The 7,367-nt window shown below is 39.7% G+C and overlaps 1 long non-coding RNA gene across 1 annotated transcript; it reads left to right on the top strand.

Annotated features, from left to right (window-relative positions):
* The first annotated feature begins 343 nt into the window (after nucleotides 1-343).
* Nucleotides 344-5,305, top strand: LOC134358165 (uncharacterized). The gene is made up of 3 exons (XR_010020816.1): nucleotides 344-455; nucleotides 3,797-3,861; nucleotides 4,591-5,305. It is a non-coding gene; the product is annotated as an uncharacterized LOC134358165 (long non-coding RNA).
* The last annotated feature ends 2,062 nt before the right edge of the window (nucleotides 5,306-7,367 follow it).

Raw genomic sequence — 7,367 nt, 5'->3', positions numbered from 1 at the left:
ACCTATAGGCGATATCCCAAATGAACCTTGGAGCCTTTGCACGCAACTTTTAAACAATTTGCCAACTTTGAAGAGATGAGACAAGGGATTTTTTTTAAGAAACTCGATACTTCGTTTTCAAACCTGTTGTCCGCTTACTTTCCTCTTCCCTCTGTAGGTGGTCTAACAATTGCATTTTTAAAAATGAGGCTGGCTTTTAAATTCACTGCAATCATTATTTAAAGCTGGGTAATTTATTAACTAGGTCAACAACAGAATTAGTAATAAAACGGGGTTGGAAATCATCTGAACTTTTAAAAAAGTAATTAAAAATTTTAAAGCAAACACAGTCAATAAATTCCTCATTTATAAATAAATGATATTTTTTCAACATTAAGTTGAATGGCCTTCATATAATGACATAGATCGAAATTGGCTCCGCTTTTATCGTGAAGGCGTGAAAACTAGGCGTTGATGTGAGTTAAATTTCGTTGAATTAAAATTACAGATAAAAATCTTTTAAACATGAAGCTCATTATCATTCAAATGATTATTATTAGCACAGCCAGATTTCAGCTGTTGTTCACCTTCTGGTATCGGGGGTGGGGGTGTTGGTGGAAGAGGTCTGCTACAAAATATGTTCTTATAGATTAAAAAAAATCGAAGTTTACTTAAGTGGAAGATAAAAATGAATGGAAAAAAAAACCGCACACTGCCCGCGTGAAGTTGGCTTGATAAGAAAGAACTGACGATGCATTAAGGATTATGTTCCGCATACTATTCCGTACTTCTTTCGCCGGGACATATTGGGCATTGGGGGTAGTGTGAAATACGTTTTCTAGAAATTACGTGTTACAAAGAAAGAGGTATATGCAAAGAGAAATCAGCAAATTTTTAGGATGTCCCTTTCCCCACTGGAAATGTTGAGGATCCTAACTTAGATTTTTCGCTGATTTCTGGACGTTCAAACGGCGCGTGTATATTAACACGATTCATTGCTTGAGTTTAGTAGTCACCTATTCATTGCGTGTGTGTACTCAGTAAAGACGGATGACTGCTGAGGGACGAAGGCGTGGCGAGGAATATTTTGCTAATTATTTGAGAGACAGCGCTGCTGTTGCGTGCGACTGCGGAGAGAGGGAGAGCGCGGCTATTCTTGCTTATCACAACACACCCAGTCCCAGAGACTGTCAGAAGCATATAACGAATGCCCTTACTCTCACGCCAAGAGCAGCACACCTGACTTCGAAGTGAGTCCTGAGAAAATGCTCGCAGCTGTGTGCTCTTTGGGGAATTTAGGGTGAAGATCATCTTGCTACCCCCACCCCCCTCCCTATTCACTTCCTTCAATCACTATTGTATTGTTGATACATGAGGGGAAATCGCCCGTGGATTGTGGATAGCTTCACCAGCTCCCCTCCCCGCGTCCTTTATTTCACGGTCCACCTGTCAGGTTCCATCTTATTTATTGAGATACAGCGCGGAACAGGCCCTTTGAACTGCAGCACCCAGCAGTCCCCCGATTTAATCCTAGCCTAATCATGGGGAAATTTACAATGACCAATTAATTTACCAACCGGTATGTCTTTGTACTCTGGGTGGAAACCCACGTGGTCATGGGGAGAACGTACAGACAGCGGCAAGAGTTGAACCCTGGTTGCCAGTTTTGTAAAGCTGTGTGCTAACTATTACTCTACCATACTCTTGAGCCCTTTGTTACTCGCGGCTGCTTAGATCGTTTCCACTCTCTTTCCTGTTCACCTGTCTCTGCTTTTCTCACTTGAGACCCTTCACCAGTCCTGATGAAGGGTCTGGGCTTGAAACGTCGACTCTTTTGTTTCCCTCCACTGATCCTGTCTGACGTGCTGAGTTCCTCCAATATTTTGTGTGTGTGTTTCTCCAAGATTTCCAGCATCTGCAAAATTTCTTCTGTCTACATTTGATGTTCTCAGCCAAATTGTAGATATAAATTAAAGTTCATTTAGATGAAAATCTAAGTTTCCAGCATCTGCAGAATTTCCCATGTCTGCATTTGATGTACTCAGCCAAACTGTAGATATAAATTAAAGTTATGACTGTCTACTTTCCCATTATTCAGAAATTTGGCATCTGTTTCCAGTGTTCCCTTTCCACCTTCCGGGGCCTTGCTTCCCCAGCTATGTTTAAACTTATTGTGGCCCAAATTTCTGTACTCCCTTTAAAGTCACTGGGCCGGCTTCCTGCATTCCCTTTAAACTTACCATGATCTATTATAACATCATGTAATGATGTTAAAAAAAGAGTAAATTAAAACTGTCACAAACATGAGAAAATCTGCAGATGCCAGAAATCCAGAGCAACACATGCAAAATGCAGGAGAAACTCAGCAGGTCAGGCAACACCTATGGAAAAGAGTAAACAATTGATGTTTCAGGCTGAGACCCTTCTTCGGAACTGTAGAATTAAAAGTGTGTAGAATTAATAGATTTTCTATTTATCGGGAAAGTCTGCTACTCCAGTGTTGCCAGGGTCCTGAGCGTGCCTGTGTATTGGAGCTTTACTGTACGTTGTGGGGCCCAAGCACACACCTCTGTAATACCCACTCATCATAGCCTATCTATCCCTTCCTCTGTATTTTCTATAGGTTAACCAGCTTTTGGTCCACTTTAGTCTCCTATCTCTTAATCTTATGCACATCAATCATGTTTATTACCTAATTGTATGGACCTTATCACAAGCTTCAAAATCCAAATACGCACAGCTGTTGGGTTTCCCTCATTTACTCTAGCAGATAAATCTTCAAATAACTGCCATAAAAGAGTCAACTAAGGTTTTCTCTTTATTTTTGTACATTGACTCTGCTTAGTTGTGTTAATTGGTTTCTGTATGTTTGGATATCATAACACTTTGTTATAGATTCTATTATTAATGTCAGACTGGTACTTCCTGGGTTTTTTTTTCTTCCTTTCCTTCATAATGGGATTGCATTTGCACCCCTCCAATCTACATGAAGCATCTAGAGTTTATAGAAGAGATGATAACCCTATATTTGTAAGCACCTCTTTCAAAATTGCTGAAAATAGATCGTCAAGTCTTGGAAGTTTTCAGTTCTCAGGCTCGTTAACTACTGCATTAATATTCATATACAAATATTAATATTCATCTCCTCATATGCATTGGATCATCAGTTCTGCAATATTTCTAGGAGTCTTTTTGTGTCTTCTTCCATGATGATGGGCACAAAACATTTGTTTAATTCTTTTGCTATTTCCTTGTTCCTGTCTCTGTAAAGATCCTAGGTTTGCCCTCACTAATCTTTTTTTTAACCTACCTTTTAGAATCTTCTGGAAGTTTGTTTTATTTGTTCTTTTTGCTTCAAAGTTCATCTTCAAAAGTACTTTATTGGCTGAAGAGCAGTAGAAGAAGACCTGTGAAGTGTGCTGTATAAACATCCTTCTTCCAACTGTGACACAGGCGGTCACCAAAGAAATTTCATTGAGTTCCGTCACTCATACATTTAGCTAAAGGTGTATGTTTAATGTTCATTTTTTTCCTATGTCCACTAATAATCATTGAGGAAAATTCAAGGCAATTTAAGGGAAGGCAGATTTCCTTTAGTGTCTGCTTTTGTGACCTTGTAAACATGGCTGGAAGACTTGCTTTGATCGCTTTCTAGAAACATTTAAACACATTTTCACAGGAAATTGTTTGCTATGTTAAGGAGCGATCTTTAGATAAATACAGCTGAGGGGTGGGGGCCATTCAACTCATCCATCCAAAACGTCCTAATCTGTGTCTGCATTACACTTTAACTGTTTAAGAAAAATTATTTTTTCAGAGCTTCACTACCTCCCCAGAAACCCATTTCCAAGTCTGGATGACTCATTAGACAAAAGGTACAAGGTAAATTTATTATCTAAGTATATATATGTCACCTTATACTGCCCTGAGATTTATCTTCTTACACGTATTCATGGTAGGACAAAGAAATACAATAGAATCAATGAAAAATTACACACTATCACTAAAGACTAACAACCAATGTGCAAAAGAAGATGAACTGCACAAATACAAACAAAAGCAAATAATAATAATAAAATATGTAAATAATACTGAAAACGTAAATTGTAGGAGCTAAAGTGAGTCTATAGGTTGTGTTCAGTGATCAGTTCAGTGTTGAGATGTGAAGAACAATACCAAATTTTTAGTACAGAAGAACTTTTTGTATCCTGTAGGCTGGAATATGATTATGGTTTGAATTTCACAACTTGAAAACTTAGAGGTAGCAGATTCATATACGTAGAGATGTAGAAAAGAAAAAGAGACCTTCAACCTAATGAGAGGGCCCTGACCATCAAAAACCCATTTACACTCAGCAGCCACTTTATTAGATACCTCCTGGTACCTAATAAGTGGCCACTGAATGTTGTCCACAGTCTTCTACTATTGTAGCTCATCCACTTCAAGGTTCATTGTGTTGTGCATTCAGAGATGCTCTTCAGCACACCACTATTGTGATATGTGGTTGTCAGCTTGAACAAGTATAGCCGTTCTCCTCTGACCTCTCTCATTAGCAAAGCATTTTGCCCACGGAGCTGCCACTCACTGGAATTTTCTTTTTGTTTTTCACAGTGTTCTCTGTAAACTCCAGACATGGTTGTGCACGAAAAACCCAGGAGATCGGCAGTTTCTGGAATACTCAAATCACCCCATCTGGCACCAACTTAGTCACTTAGATAACAAGTCTTCCCCATTCTGATGTTGAGTCTGAACAACAACTGAACTTCTTGACCATGTCTGCATGCTTTTATGCATGGAGTTCTTGCCACATGATTGGCCGATTAAATAGTTACATTAAGAATCAAGTGTACTAATAAAGTGATCAATGAGTGCACACTACTCACATTTCATTCTCCCTCACACCCCGCATTATACACCACACAACTATAATAGGGACAATTTACAGTGACCAATTAACTTACCAACACACGTCTTTGGGATGCTGGAAGAAATGAGAACTCCTGGAGGAACAGTTACAGGGTTAGCATGCAACCTCCTCATAGTTAGCAACGGCAGTCAGAATTGAACCCACATCACTAGTGCTGAGAGGCAGTAACTCTATGAGTTGTATTACTGTGCTGCTCTCTGTAACTTTCCAAAGGAGATGGAAAAGTACTTTTTTCAGAAGAAGTCATAGAGGCATAATCATAGAGCACCTCACCACAGAAACAGGCCCTTCAGCCCATCTAGTCTGTGCCAATCTTGTACTGTATGTGTCCAGGACCAAGGAGCGGGCAGGTAAAATCTTTGCAGACACTATCCACCCTGTAAACTGCCTTTTCGTAAAGCTCCCTTCTGGAAAGCACTATAGTGCTTTAAAAAAAAACACTTAACGCTATCTTAAAAATTTCTTCCCCAAGCAGCTAATCTGATCAACTATTCTAGTTAGCTCCATCACCCAATCTTCCCTATCCATTACCCCAATCACTGCATTGAACCGTAGACACTTTAAACCACTTTTTAAAATGCTGGTATTCAGTATTTGTGCACATTGTCTCTATTTATCTTTTTTAACTATATGTTTATTTATACATAATTCTTTATTTTATATAATTCTTCATTCTTTATAATTGTTGAATGTTGTTTTTTTGTTGCATGTTGTGCCCTAACCAACCCAACACAGCAAATTCCTAAATGTATATAGTGAATAAAGTCGATCTTGATCCTATTCTATCTAGTTTCATTGGCCCAGACCATAGCCCTCTATGCACCTTCCATAAACTTCTGTTAAATGTTGCATTCGAGCAAAGAGTGACGAATTGGATTGCTCTTTAAAAGATCTGACACAGGCACAATGGGCTGAATGGCCTCCACCTGTATTGTAACTTAATTTTCTGTTGCCCTTCACCCACCTCAAGTCTATTTCCTTTAGTCCACAATGGTGTTTTAATATGTGGCTCTGTTCCAAGGCAGAGATTCCCAACCAGGGGTCCACAGACCCCTTGGTTAATGGTAGGGGTCCATGGCATAAAGAAGGTTGGGAACTCATGTTCTAAGGTGCTTATCCTGTAGCAGTAAAGTTATCCTGTTGCTTCCTTCTGATGTTCCTTTTTCCAGATTCCAAGTTCTTCTATTCTTTCCTTGGATGTTCACCTCATTATCCTGGATGTAAGTCTCCTGGGTACTGTTTGCAGTCTTGTATGTCGTGGCCCCAGAAATGGATATAGTACCCGTGTGGTCTGACCAAATCTCTCTGTTGCTGAAGTATGAGTTCCTGTTGCTTGTTCTCAACTGTTCTGCTATTACAGTTTACCATTTTCTTTGCTTTGCTCATTTGGGTTTCATAACAATTGAACATACAATCATAGTCACTAATCGCAGAAGGAAGCCATTCAGCTCAATTGGCTTTCTTTTCAATGCATACAAAGTACTGGGGGAAGTCAGCAAGTCAGGCAGCATCTATGAAGGAGTATAAACAGTCGACATTTCAGCCTGAGACGTTGGCTGTTAATCCCCTCCATAGATGCAGTGTTTCTCGCGCGTTTTGAATGTGTTGCTCAGGATTTCAGTGTCTGCAATATCTCTTCTGTTTAAACTTTCTTTTCTCTCTGTACTCTCCCCTTCTTTTATACTTTGTCCTCTCATTCCAGGAACAATCCCACCACTCCCTTTTTGTTGTATCTCTTTCTTCAGCTATCTGTTGATTTACCTGATCTAAAGTGGCAATTGATTCTGTTTCCACCACCAATAAAAGTTTAAAAACAGAGTTTTTATGTTGAACTTTTAAAAACTGACTGGTTAGCCCACCCCCTGTCAAGGACCAGAGGACACAGCCACAGAATAGAAGGACACCCTTTTAGACCTGAGATGAGGACACTTCTTCAGCCAGAGGCTGGTGAATCTGTGGAATTCATTGACACAGACGGTTGTGGATGTCAAATCACTGAGTATATTTAAAGGTTGCTAGGTTCTTGAATATCAAGGGTGTCAAAGGTTATTGGGAGAAGGCAGGAGAGTGAGATCGAGCGGGAAAATAAATCAGTCATGATGGAGTCTGAATGGACAAATTCTGCTCCTATGTCTTATGGTCTTATGAGGAAGTGGCTCAGAGAGTCAATAAACCAGTCTCACAGTGACATAAACCGTGAAATAAGAGGTTACACATGACCACCATAACTGCAATTCAATGTCAGTAGGATGAAAGAGCTGATTGTGGACTTCAGGAAGGGTAAGATGAAGGAACTCATAGAGGGATCAGAAGTGGAGAGTGAGCAGCTTCAAGTTCCTGAGTGTCAAGATCTCTGAGGATCTAACCTGGTCCCAACATATCGATGTAGTTATAAAGAAGGCAAGACAGCGACTACATGAGGAGTTTGAAGAGATTTGGTATATCAACAAATACACTCAAA

Source organism: Mobula hypostoma, chromosome 18 (genome assembly GCF_963921235.1).
Source record: "Mobula hypostoma chromosome 18, sMobHyp1.1, whole genome shotgun sequence".
NCBI lineage: Eukaryota > Metazoa > Chordata > Chondrichthyes > Myliobatiformes > Myliobatidae > Mobula > Mobula hypostoma.
The sequence above is the reverse complement of the archived record's forward strand: the minus strand, read 5'-3'. Positions and strand labels throughout refer to the sequence as shown.